This window comes from Trichechus manatus, unplaced genomic scaffold, assembly GCF_000243295.1.
Source record: "Trichechus manatus latirostris isolate Lorelei unplaced genomic scaffold, TriManLat1.0 scaffold00002, whole genome shotgun sequence".
Taxonomy (NCBI): Eukaryota; Metazoa; Chordata; class Mammalia; order Sirenia; family Trichechidae; genus Trichechus; species Trichechus manatus.
This window is the reverse complement of record NW_004443938.1, coordinates 26948296-26960725: the sequence shown is the minus strand read 5'-3', so window position 1 is coordinate 26960725 and position 12430 is coordinate 26948296.

Here is a 12430-nt window from a genome sequence, read left to right as displayed (position 1 = left end):
TTCTCAGTTTTTTGCAGATGGATATCCAGTTATGCCAGCACCATTTGTTAAAGAGACTATCTTTTCCCCAGTTAATGGACTTTGGGCCTTTGTCAAATATCAGCTGCTCATAGGTGGATGAATTTATGTCTGGTTTCTCAATTCTGTTCCATTGGTCTGTGTATCTGTTGTACCAGTACCAGGCTGTTTTGACTACCTTGGTGGTATAATAGGTTCTAAAATCAGGTAGTGTGAGGCCTCCCACTTTGTTCTTCTTGAGTAATGATTTACTTATTTGGGGCCTCTTCCCTTTCCACATGAAGTTGGTGATTTGTTTCTCCATCTCATTAAAAAATGCTGGTGGAATTTGGATTGGGATTGCATTGTATCTGTACATTGCTTTGGGTAGAACTGATATTTTCACAATGTTGAGTCTACCTATCCATGAGCAAGGTATGTTTTTCAACTTATGCAGGTCTCTTTTGGTTTCTTGAAGTAGTGTCTTGTAGTTTTCATTGTATAGATCTTTTACATCTCTGGTTAGATTATTCCTAAGTATTTTATCTTCTTGGGGGCTATTGTAAATATAGATTTGGTGATTTCCTCTTGGAGGTTCTCTTTGTTGGTGTAAAGGAATCCGACGGATTTTTGTATGTTTATCTTGTATCCTGAAACTTTGCTGGAATCTTCTATAAGTTCAATTGTTTTTCTATTCTCTATTTCATTTAATTCTGCTCCAATTCATATTATTTCCTTTCTTCTGACACCTGAGGGCTTCTTTTGCTGTTGCACAAATTCTTAAGATCTCTGAGCTGCAGTTCCTCTGAAAATGGAGATTATAATATTATGTTACAAGGTTAGTTTGACTATGTAATGCTTAGAAATGCCCTGCTCAAGTGCAGGGGCACTGGTTGGGAGAAGCATCACAGTCTGCTATGGCTGGCATCAGCAATCACAGCTGGCTGTTCCAAGACATAGTGTACCAGGGAAGTAGCTGCCCAGGTGTGGGCCAAGCTAGGGGTATTACCAGGATCTCAATCTGGTCTTTAGACCATAGCAGTACCAGAAGGTCTCCCCCTTGCAGAAAATCCTAGAATGTAACATCTTTAACCCCAAAGTAGGAAACTGACAAGATATTAAATCAGCGCTCAGATGGCATTGGGGCCAAGGTCTCGGCAACATGAGGTAGGGTGGTGGTGTTGTTGTTAGGTGCCATCGAGTCAGTTTTGACTCATAGCAACCCTACATACAACAGAAGGAAACACTGCCTGATCCTGCGCCATCCTCAGAATTGTTGTTATGCTTGAGCCCATTGTTGCAGCCTCTGTGTCAGTCCATCTCGTTGAAGGTCTTCCTCTTTTTAGCTGACCTTCTACCTTACCAAGCATGATGTCCTTCTCCAGGGATTAGTCCCTCCTGATAACAAGTCTAAAGTATGTGAGACGAAGTCTAGACACCCTTGCTTCTAGGGAGCATTCTGGGTGTACTTCTAACAAGACAGTTTTGTTGATTCATCTGGCAGTCCATGATATATTCAGTATTCTTCACTAACACCGTAATTCAAAGGCATCAATTCTTCTTGGTCTTCTTCATTCATTATCCAGCTTTTGCATGCACATAAGGTGATTGAAAACACCATTGCTTGGCTCAGGCGCACCTTAGTCCTCAAAGTGACGTCTTTACTTTTTAACACTTTAAAGAGGTCTTTTGCAGCAGGTTTGCCCAATGCAATACATTATTTGATGTCTTGACTGCTGTTTTCATAGGCATTTATTGTGGATCCAAGTAAAATGAAATCCTTGGCAACTTTATTATTTTCTCCATTTATCATGATGTTTCTTATTTCCAGTTGTGAGGATTTTTGTTTTCTTTAGGTTGAGGTGTAATCCATACTGAAGGCTGTGGTCTTTGATCTTCATCAGTAAGTGCTTCAAGTCCTCTTTGCTTTCAGCAACCAAGGTTGTGTCATCTGCATGTTGCACATTGTTAATGAGTTTTCTTCCAATCCTGATACCCCTTTCTTCATACAGTCCAGGTTCTCGGATTATTTGCTCAGCATGTGATTTAAATAAGTATGGTGAAATGATACAACTCTGACACACATATTTCCTGATTTTAAATCATGCAGTATCCCCTTGTTCTTTTCAAATAATGGCCTCTTGATCTATGTACAGATTCTGCATGAACACAATTAAGTATTCTGGAATTCCCATTCTTTGCAGTGTTATCTGTAATTTGTTATGATCCACACAGTCAAGTGCCTTTGCATAGTCAATAAAACACAGGTAAATATCTTTATGTTATTCTCTGTTTTTAGCTAAGATCCATCTGACATCAGCAATGATATCCCTGGTTCCACATCTTCTGAATCCAGCTTGAATTCCTGGCAGTTCCCTGTTAATGTACTGATACAACCATTTTTTGAATTCAGCAAAATTTTACTTGCATGTGATATTAATGATACATGTTTGATAATTTCTACTTCTGTTGAATCACCTTTCTTTGGAATGGGCACAAATATAGATCTCTTCCTGTCAGTTGGCCAGGTAGCAGTCTTACAAATTTCTTGACAAAGACAAGTGAGCACCACCAGCATTGCATACATTTGTTGAAACATCTCAGTTGGTATTCTGTTGATTCCTGGAGGCTTGTTTTTTGCTAATGCCTTCAGTGCAGTTTGAACTTTTTTCCTTCAGTATCATCGGTTCTTGATCATATGCTACATCCTGAAATGACAGAACATCGACCAATTCTTTTTTGTACAATGACTGTCTGTATTCCTTCTATCGGCTTTTGATGCTGTGTCATTCAATATTTTGTCCATAGAATCCTTCAATATTGCAACTTGAGGCTTGAATTTTTTTTTCAGTTCTTTCAGCTTGAGAAATGCTGAGTGTGTTCTTCCCTTTTGGTTTTCTAACTCTGGGTCTTTGTATGTGTCATTATAAATACTTTGTCTTTTTGAGCCACTGTTTGAAATCTCCTGTTTGGCTCTCTTACTTCATTATTTCTTTTGTTTACTTTAGGTACTTGTCTTAGGCTGGGTTCTCTAGAGAAGCAAAACTGGTGAAGCATAGATAGATAGATAGATAGATAGATTTATATCAAGGAAATTGCTTAAGCAATTATAGAGGCTGGAAAGTCCCAAGTCCATGGGGTCAGGCTGGAGGCTTCTCCTGACTCACGTAGCTGCAGGGGCTGGTGAACCCGAGATCGGCAAGTCAGTCAGCAGGATGCTGACTCACAGGCTGTGGAGGCTGACAAATCCCAGGATCGGCAGGTAAGCTGCTAGCTCAAATTCCAAGAACTGGAGGTCAGATCAACAGGAGCCAGCCTCAGGATCCGGAGGGAACACAAGCCAGTGAGCTTTGTGAGAAAGTCCACATACATTGGATGCAAACCAATATATGTCTGCATCCCCCAGGAAACTCCATTTCAACAGATTGGCTGCTCATAGCAGATCTCAACACGGAGGTGATTACATCATTATACAGCTGCGAAACTACATCAAAACTGCCAAACCACTGAGAATCATGGCCTAGCCAAGTTGACACACAACCTTAACAGGGTTCCTCGTGCTGAGAAGCTCCTAGAGCAGGGGAAGATTCATGACAAGTACCTTCCCCCAGAGCCAACACAGAGAAAAAGCCTTCCCATGATGCTGATACCCTGAATTTGGACTTCTAGCCCCTTAAACAGTGAGAGAATAAATTTCTCTTTGTTAAAGTCATCCACTTGTGGTATTTCTGTTATAGCAGCATTAGATAACTAACACACTAGTCTACATTCAAGAGCAAGTTTCACAGATTCTTCTGACATCCATTTTGGTCTTTTCTTTCTTTCCTGTCTTTTTAATGACCTTTTGCTTTCCTCGTGTATGATGTCCTTGATGTCATCCCACAATTCATCTGGTCTTCAGTCATTAATGTTCAATGTGTCAATTCTGTTCTTGAGATAGTCTCTAAATTCAGGTGGGATGTACTCAAGGTCATACTTTGGTCTTGTGGACTTGTTCTAATTTTCTTCAGCTTCAACTTGAACTTGCATATGAGCAATTGATGGTCTGTTATACAGTTGGCCCCTGCCCTTGTTCTGACTGATGATATTGAGCTTCTTGATTGTCTCTTTCCACAGATGTAGTCTATTTGATTGCTGTGTATTCCATCTGGCGAAGTCTACATGTATCGTCACCACTTATGTTGTTGAAAAAAGGTACTTGCAGTGACTAAATTGTTGGTCGTGAGATCTCTGGCATTGTTTTTTATCACCAAGGCCATATTTTCCAACTACTGATCCTTCTTCTTTGTTTCCAACTTTTGCATTCCAATCATCAGTAATTTTCAATGCATTTTGATTGCATGTCTGATCGATTTCAGACTGCAAAAGTTGGTAAAATCTTAGTTAATTAACTACTGTTAATTAGTTAACGTTATATTCATTGTGTCTTAGGTGGAAGTTTTAGCATATGGATTCTAGAAGACACCATATTTTCACCAGCAATATTTTTTATAAAATATATATTTTAGTAAAATCATTTATAGAAAGAATTCCAGAGGAGACCAGCATTCATTTTACTTTGTTCTTTGTTGGGTTCAGTTTCTGATGATGACTTTTAACTTCCCTTGATTCTGAAAATGAATCGTGCATATGGTCAGTGATTCCCTGTGCTCTGATCATTGCTCTGGGAAGTATTTTGATGATTGTTTGGTCAAATTAATTGTCGCTCTCAGTCTAAAAGGAAGCACAGTTGACAGGTATTCAAAAATGCCACTTCTGATTTTGTCATGCAGAAAACAGTGATTAGCTTAACCAAAATTTATGGTTGGACTTTGCCAGAAATATTCTGTCACTGTGCAACAGGAAAGTGCGCTTTTGATATATATCATCATCATGATGGTCAGGTATATATTTAAAGTAAAATTTACCTTATTTGACTACAATAACACCAAAAATAATTTATAGCCGAATTATTATCTAGATACTGAAAATTAGGAAAAAGAAGGCAAAGAATAAGTAAAATAGCTAGTAGATTAGAATAAAAGTAAACCATGAAATATTGTTAATGCAAGTTTATGCATAAAGCTGCATTTTTGTAAAAGTTTTTTTCTGTACATATCTTGGTGACTTCTAATGTCCCAAATAGCCTACATACAGTTTTAGATTAGTACCTCCTGCCACTGGGAGACTAGTGTGGTAAAAATTGATGTAACATTAAAAAAGAGAGATGAGCATGAAACTAAAAACTGCTCAAGCATGTTGGGTGAGACAAGGGACACACTCATGTAGTGTCCCCATAAATTGGTGCTGCCAAAGAACTAGAGAAAAAGGATGCATTTCTTGTCATTACTGCAGGTTGGATGGAAAATTCACTGGTCAAAAACTTTGTGAGCTTTTTTTTTTTTCATGATCTGAGCACGTTAAATAGAAGAAATAGAATTATCAGATGGCACATTATTCCATTTGTGAATTAACATGATTAATCGTGCATGCCTTTCGCACTTCAACTCCTAAAAGAATAAATATCAGCAATAATAAAATAGCTTCAAAGTATATAGCTTAGTTTAAACAACCACTTTCACATAGACAATCGATCCCTGTCATTTTCTCAAACGGTGGGGCCCTGGCTGTACCACACTGTGGGAAGCCCTCTAAGCAAGAAATGAGCAAGATGGACGATGTTGTGGGCTGGGGCAGGGTGGAAGAAATTGGCTAAGAAGCAAGGCCGCATCCTTCCTCCATTCCTTCCTCCCTTGTGGGACCAGGAGATCAAGTCTGAGTGTGTTGCAACCTGGAATCCCTGTACCAGGAAGAAAGAGTGCCGCATGATCCTGATCCTATTGTGAAGAGCTCTTATTACAGTCAGGTGAAGCCCGTCTAGTTCTTAATAAGGGAGGGCAGCACAAACTGACATAGAGAACTGCCGAGAAGAGTTCCCCTAGAGACAGCAGGGATAAGAAAGGCCCAAGGGCCTCAGTCCCCCAATCCTGCTATCTGAACCCTCAGAGCTGATCTCTAATCCTGAAGAACCAGAAAGTTACAGAAAAACCAAGGAACTTACTTAGAAGGACCATTGAAACTGGTTCTGTATATGAAGTTGGGGTAGGTAGTGAGGTCTAGTTTGATGTCTACAGCATGAATTCCTTCCTAAACCCCAAGGAGTATTTTCAGACCCATGTTGTTCACTTAGAGGGTCTCCTAATACATGAAGAACTTGGATTCCAGTGGTTCAGAACCTGAGTGGGACCAAGAAGATGGCAGCTAGCAGATATCAGGACAGGAAAGTAGGACTGTAGCTATCAGAGAACTGCAGTTTGTATACAGTTTATTATGGAATTATTCAAATATATTGTAATTTAAATTATATATCTCCCCATTAAAATTAAATGTAGAATAAGTGAAATATGAGATAGCTTAGGTGTCTTAGTTTTCTACTGCTGCTATAACAGAAATAACCACAAATGGATGGCTTTAACAAAGAGAAATTTATTCTCTCACAGTCTAGGAGCCTAGAAGTCCAAATTCAGGGTGCCAGCTCTAGGGAAGGCTTTCTCTGTTGGCTCTGGGGGAATGTCCTTGTCATCAATCTTCCCAGGTCGAGGAGCTTCTCAATGCAGGGACCCCGGGTCCAAAGGACAAACCATTCTCCTGGCTCTTGTTTCTTGATGGTACAAGGTCCCCATGTCTCTCTGATGGCTTTTCTCTTTTAAATCTCAGAAGAGATTGACTTAAAATATAATCTAATCTTGTAGATTGAGTCCTTCCTCATTAACATAACTACTTCTAATCCTGCCTCATTAATGTCATAGAGGTAGGATTTACAACACAAAGGAAAATCATATCATGGCCTAGCCAAGTTGACACATATTTTTGAGAGACACAATTGAATCCATGACACTAGATTGCAATATCATCTTTGTATTATTTGTTTGTTGTTGTTCTTGATCTTTTTTATCCTAAAGAAAAGTAAAGAACACTTTCTCTCTTTCCATATCCCTGGGTTGCATTCTTCAAGACTCCAGTAGGACAGAGTTTTGCTATTGCAACCAATACCCGTTGCTGATTCCAACTCATAGAGACCTTATAGGACAGAGTAGAACTGCCCCATAGTGTTTCCGAATAGTGGTTAGTGGATTTGAACTGCCGACCTTTTGGTTAGCAGCTGAGCTCTTAACCACTGAGCCAGCAGGGCTCCATTGCAACCAATGCATCCTGCTTTATCAGCCTGGAATACCAAAAAGATCATATACTTTTTCATATTCAAATTAGATGATACTGAACCCCCATCCCACCTGTTGCAAGAACATCTTTCTTCCAGGTGTGGGATCTCTTTCTTGTGATAATTGCTCAAAGTAGTCCTTGGAGTAAGGCCTGATTACTGTTTTGTTTTTGACTATGTTGCTGCGTAAGGAGCCCTGGTGGTGCAGTAGTTAAGCAGTCAGCTGCTAACCAAAAGGTCAGCTGTTCAAACCCACCAGCTGCTCTGCAGGGGAAAGATGCAGTCATCAGCTCCAATAAAGATTACAGCCTTAGAAACCCTATAGGGCAGCTCTACTCTGTCTTATAGGGTTGCTATGAGTTGGAATTGCTTGATGACAATAGGTTTGGTTTTTGGTTTTGCTGCCATATTGATCACTGTGCAACTCAGATGGTCTTGCCATTCCGATATCTACCTTGAACAGGTAACTCTGCTTTGAACTGAGCATGTACCTCCACATTGACCTGGCAGCCCTGTCAAACAGTGCAATCCCTGGTGTTTCTTTAGGTGCATTCTCTGCAATAGGAATGAGGTCAGAACATGTACCTGGGCAATTGGGTTCCTTTCCTACATACAGAGTACTTCACTCGTCAGGGGCCTGGGCTCAGGCTCACTCTTTGGTTACTTGGAGTTTTGAGTCTATTCACACACACGTACACACAGAGACCTTTTTTTTTTTTTTCCAGAGTAGATATATTGGGACCACTGGACCACTACCACTTCTCTTTTTCAGAATGTCTATGCATCAGAACCCCACACAGAGGCAATCTCTCCCTCTCTCTGTTTTAAGTCTGTTCTTATTAACTGCCCCGTGATGAGTGACAAGGTTTTCAGGAGATTCCCTACCTTGTGATGTTAAAAACCAAAAAAACTCATTGCTGTCAAGTTGATTCCGACTCATAGTGACCCTATAGGACAGAGTGGAACTGCTCCACAGGGTTTCCAAAGCTGTAATCTTTACGGAAGCAAACTACCACATCTTTCTCCTGCAGAGCAGCTGGTAGGTTCGAACCTCCGACCTCTTGGTTAGCAGTCCAGCGCTTAACCACTGTACCACCACGGCTCCTCCTTGTAACATTACTTGTAATCTATATTTATAGCTATTTTGGCTCCTAGCCAGTGCATCTTATTTCTTTTAATTTGATTCATTTAATGATTATTTACAGATGACTTACTATGTGTAACATATTGTTCCAGAGTTGTGAGGGAAACAAAGATGAATGAGACATAGATCCACCCTTAACTGGCTGAAAAGAGACAAGTCAGATACATGAATGTCTCCAGTGCAAACTAAGTATTAGAAAGTGCCTTTAGAAAATGGGCATAGACACAGTCTAGTGGGGGCCTTAGGCCAGGGTGGGAGGTATTGAAATTAAACTTGATGAACTGAGCACCTTCAGATCTACCTGACCTTCTTCTTCTTGGCCCTTCCCCAGAAGAACACCAGAACTCCAGCTTCTTTATACAACCTCTAGATTGCCATTTGAACTCGGTGTGTGGCTGACTTTTTAGATTATGCCCTGTTCCCATCTCTGAATCCACCTCTTCCTTAGCTTACAGTGATCAGATGCAAGGTATACCAATATAAATGTGAGGGACAGATGTGTGGGTGTTTCCTGTGGTCAGGATGGGAGGCATGGTGTTTCCCTGAGTACTCACCATTGAGTTCAGAGATGTAAGGATGATGGCTGACATCGAGTGTGGGGTTAGAAGGTTGGGGCTGAGGTGAGGGAGGAGGTTCAGAGCCACATGATCAGTGGGGTAGAGGCAAATAAAATGTTAGGGTCACAAAGAGAGAAGGGGACTAAACAGGAAAGATGGAAATAGTTTCAAAATACCTCCAGAAAATAGAAATAGAAATATAAAGGAATAGTTTAGCAAGTGATAGTTTCCAGTGACCAAAGTTGAAGAGTGGGAAGGAGTTAGGATTGCAGGGGAAGAGACTGAAAAAAAGTAGAAACAGTCCAGAAAAAGGGAAAAATCAAAACCTTGGGTTTACACAAATAGAGTTGGGGTGGGGCATTACCAAGAGGGTCATTCACAGTCTAGGTCTGTTGTGCTTAGAATGATCTCACTGAATTTGACCACATTTCCTTTTTTAATCATGGATGATTCTGTTCTGTTTCCCTGAGTATGCAAAGGAATACAAGGTAACATTTTTGGATATAAAATCATTATTATTATTATTTTTAAAAATTGCATGCTGTTGAAAAAGTTAAAAATCTCTATTTGAAGTTTGGGGACTCTGAAATATTGGTCTGTATTTCTAAAAACCCCACAGAGACATCAAAGTGATCATTCTGTTAAAGAAAAAAATCCTTTATTATAGAGGCAAAATCAAACAAACCAATGGGAACCAAAAAAAAAAACACTGAGTTGACCTCTACTTTTATTTCGTTCAACGCCCAATTACAAAAATGTGAAATTGCTGAGAAAAAGAGCAACAGCCCTGAACAGATGCCTTAGTAAAACACTATGTCAACATAGATTACCCGTGACTGCACAAGACATATACAATTAAATATATGTCTCTCTCTGTGTGTTTATTGTTGTGAATTGCCATTGAGTCGGCTCCAACTCATGACGACCTTATGTATACTATGACGAAATGTTGCCTGATCCTGTCCTGCACCAACTCCATGACCTACCTACCTACCTACCTACTTGTCTATCTGTGTGGCATGGAGTCCCTGGGTAGTGCAAACAGTTAATGCACTTGGCTGCTAACTGAAAGGTTGGAGGTTTGAGTCTACCCAGAGGCAGCTCAGAAGAAAGGCTTGGTGATCTACTTTTAAACAATCAGCCATCGAAAACCCTATGAAGCACAGTCTGAACTGACTGAACAGCAACTGATTTTATATATATATATGTATATGTATATATATATATATATATATATATGGGTGGTGCAAATGGTTAAGCACTCGACTACTAGCCGAGAGGTTGGCGGTTCAAATCCACCCAGAGGCATCCAGAGGCACCCAGAGGCCTGGTAATCTGCTTCTGAAAGGTCACAGCCTTGAAAACCCTATGGAGCACAGTTCTACTCTGCCTGCACACATGTGGTTGCCATGAGTCAGAATTAACTTGACGGCAGTTAGCAACAGCAAGTGTATATATATGTGTGTGTATACATACATATGTGTGTGTATATATATACACAAATATGTACACACATATATACTTGTATATATATATATATATATGTACATGTGGCAGTCTGCTTCCGTAGAGATTTACAGCCTGGGAAACCCTATGGGGTCACTATGAGTCAGAATCAACTTGACGCTTGACGGCAGTGGGTTTGGTTTATATATACACATACACGTACATAGTCTCTCACTGTCTCCATATATATGTGTACTCTATTGAGATAAAGAGTATGAGATTGAAAGAGCTGCTTTATATATATATATATATGTATAAATGTATTTTCAGGTACAAACTGGAATATTGAACATTGCACACAGTGATTAGAAGCAGGGTCTATGAAGAGAGAGTGGGAACAAACTAGAGAGACGTGCAATGAGAGGCTCCAGAAAGGGCCTTCTCTTCACAGATGCTGAGCTTTTTGTATGTATTTAGTTCAGGCCCTTCTCAGTCTTATAGAGCACAACCCCTTTGAATGAAGGAGTGGAGACCTTGGAGATCCTGGGTCTCTTTCAAATGGAGGCAGTCCTCTGACACTGTCTGGACAACACAACTTGCCTGTCTCCACAGTCTCCACCTCCCTCTGACACTGTGCTCCAACACCCACTTGCCAGTCCCTTGCCCGTTTATGCTTCTTGTTGCCAGCAGCTGGTTTTTGGCTGTAACTTTCCTCTTGATCTGCATCTGGTCCTAATGTTCTCTCCCCTGACTTGCTCCATGACTTCAGCTTCACAAAGAGTCCTTTGCTGGCTTTTTGATTTTTTTCATCTTCCAGATTAAAAGCCTTATTCAACCAGTCCTTCTTGGCATGACGTCCTCTTTTGACACATGCTCTTGTAGCCTGATAAACTCTGCCCTGGACACTCAATTTAAGTTTGACACTAGCCAAGGTGTATGCTTGTGAGAGATACTCATAGTCTAAAGGAGTTGAGAAATTGTGATGGTTAAAACTGTATGTCACCTTAGCTAGGCCATGATTCTCAGTGTTTTGGCAGTTGTACAGTGTTGTGATCACTTCCCTGTTGAAATTTGATATGTGATCACCCCCATGATGGAATCTGCTAAGTGGTACCAGTGGGGGTGGAGCCTGTGGTGGCTTACTTCCCCCTCAGCCTTCATCTGTCTGCCCTCTGCCGGCTACTTCCTTCCTGCTCACCTTGCCAAGGTTTTTGGCTTGTTCCAGTCCCAGCAGTTGCCTCTTGTTGTCTCACCTCCAGTTCTTGGGACTTGAGCCAGCAGCTTACCTGTCAATCTTGTGATTCGTCGATTTTCATAGCCTGCAAGTAAGAGTCCTGCTCCCCAACCTGCTGGTCTTGGGTTCACCAGACCCTGCAGCTATGTGAAGCAGGAGAAACCTTGTGGTCTTGCCTGCCAATCTTGGAATTCGTCAACCTTCACAGCCTGTAAGTGGGAGCCCTGCTTTCCAACCTGCCAATCTTGGGTTGCAACTTCTGCAGCTGAGTGAATTGGGAGAGACCTCTACCCTGATCCATGGACTTGGGACATTCCAGCCTCTACAACTGCGTGAGCTGTTGCCTTGATATAAATCTCTCTATATATATATTCATACGTTTTACTGGTTTTGCTTCTCTAGAGAACCCAGCCTAAGACAGAAATTAGAAAAATATACTGGAAAAAAATCTTAGTCCATCTGAATAAGGAACTAATGAATTTTCTTAATCATGGAGTCCAGTGTTGTCCAATATAACTTTCTGAGAAAATGGAAATGTACTATTTCTGCACTGGCCAGTTCAATAGCCACTAGCTACATATGATTACTGAGAACTTAAAATGTGGCCCATACAACAACAACAACAGAAAACAATTATCTATGTGAGATCAAATTGACAACAGCAACTCAAAAGGTTTGATGGGAAGCCTAGGGGACTGTGTGTTGAAGACAATTGTGATGGAATAATTTGGAAAAGGATAGTGAGAATAGCTGCACAACTGGAAGAACATAATCGATGTCACTGAATTGTGCTAGTAGAAATTTTTGAAATGGTGTATCTTTGGCTATGTATATTTTCACCAAAAAAAAAAAAA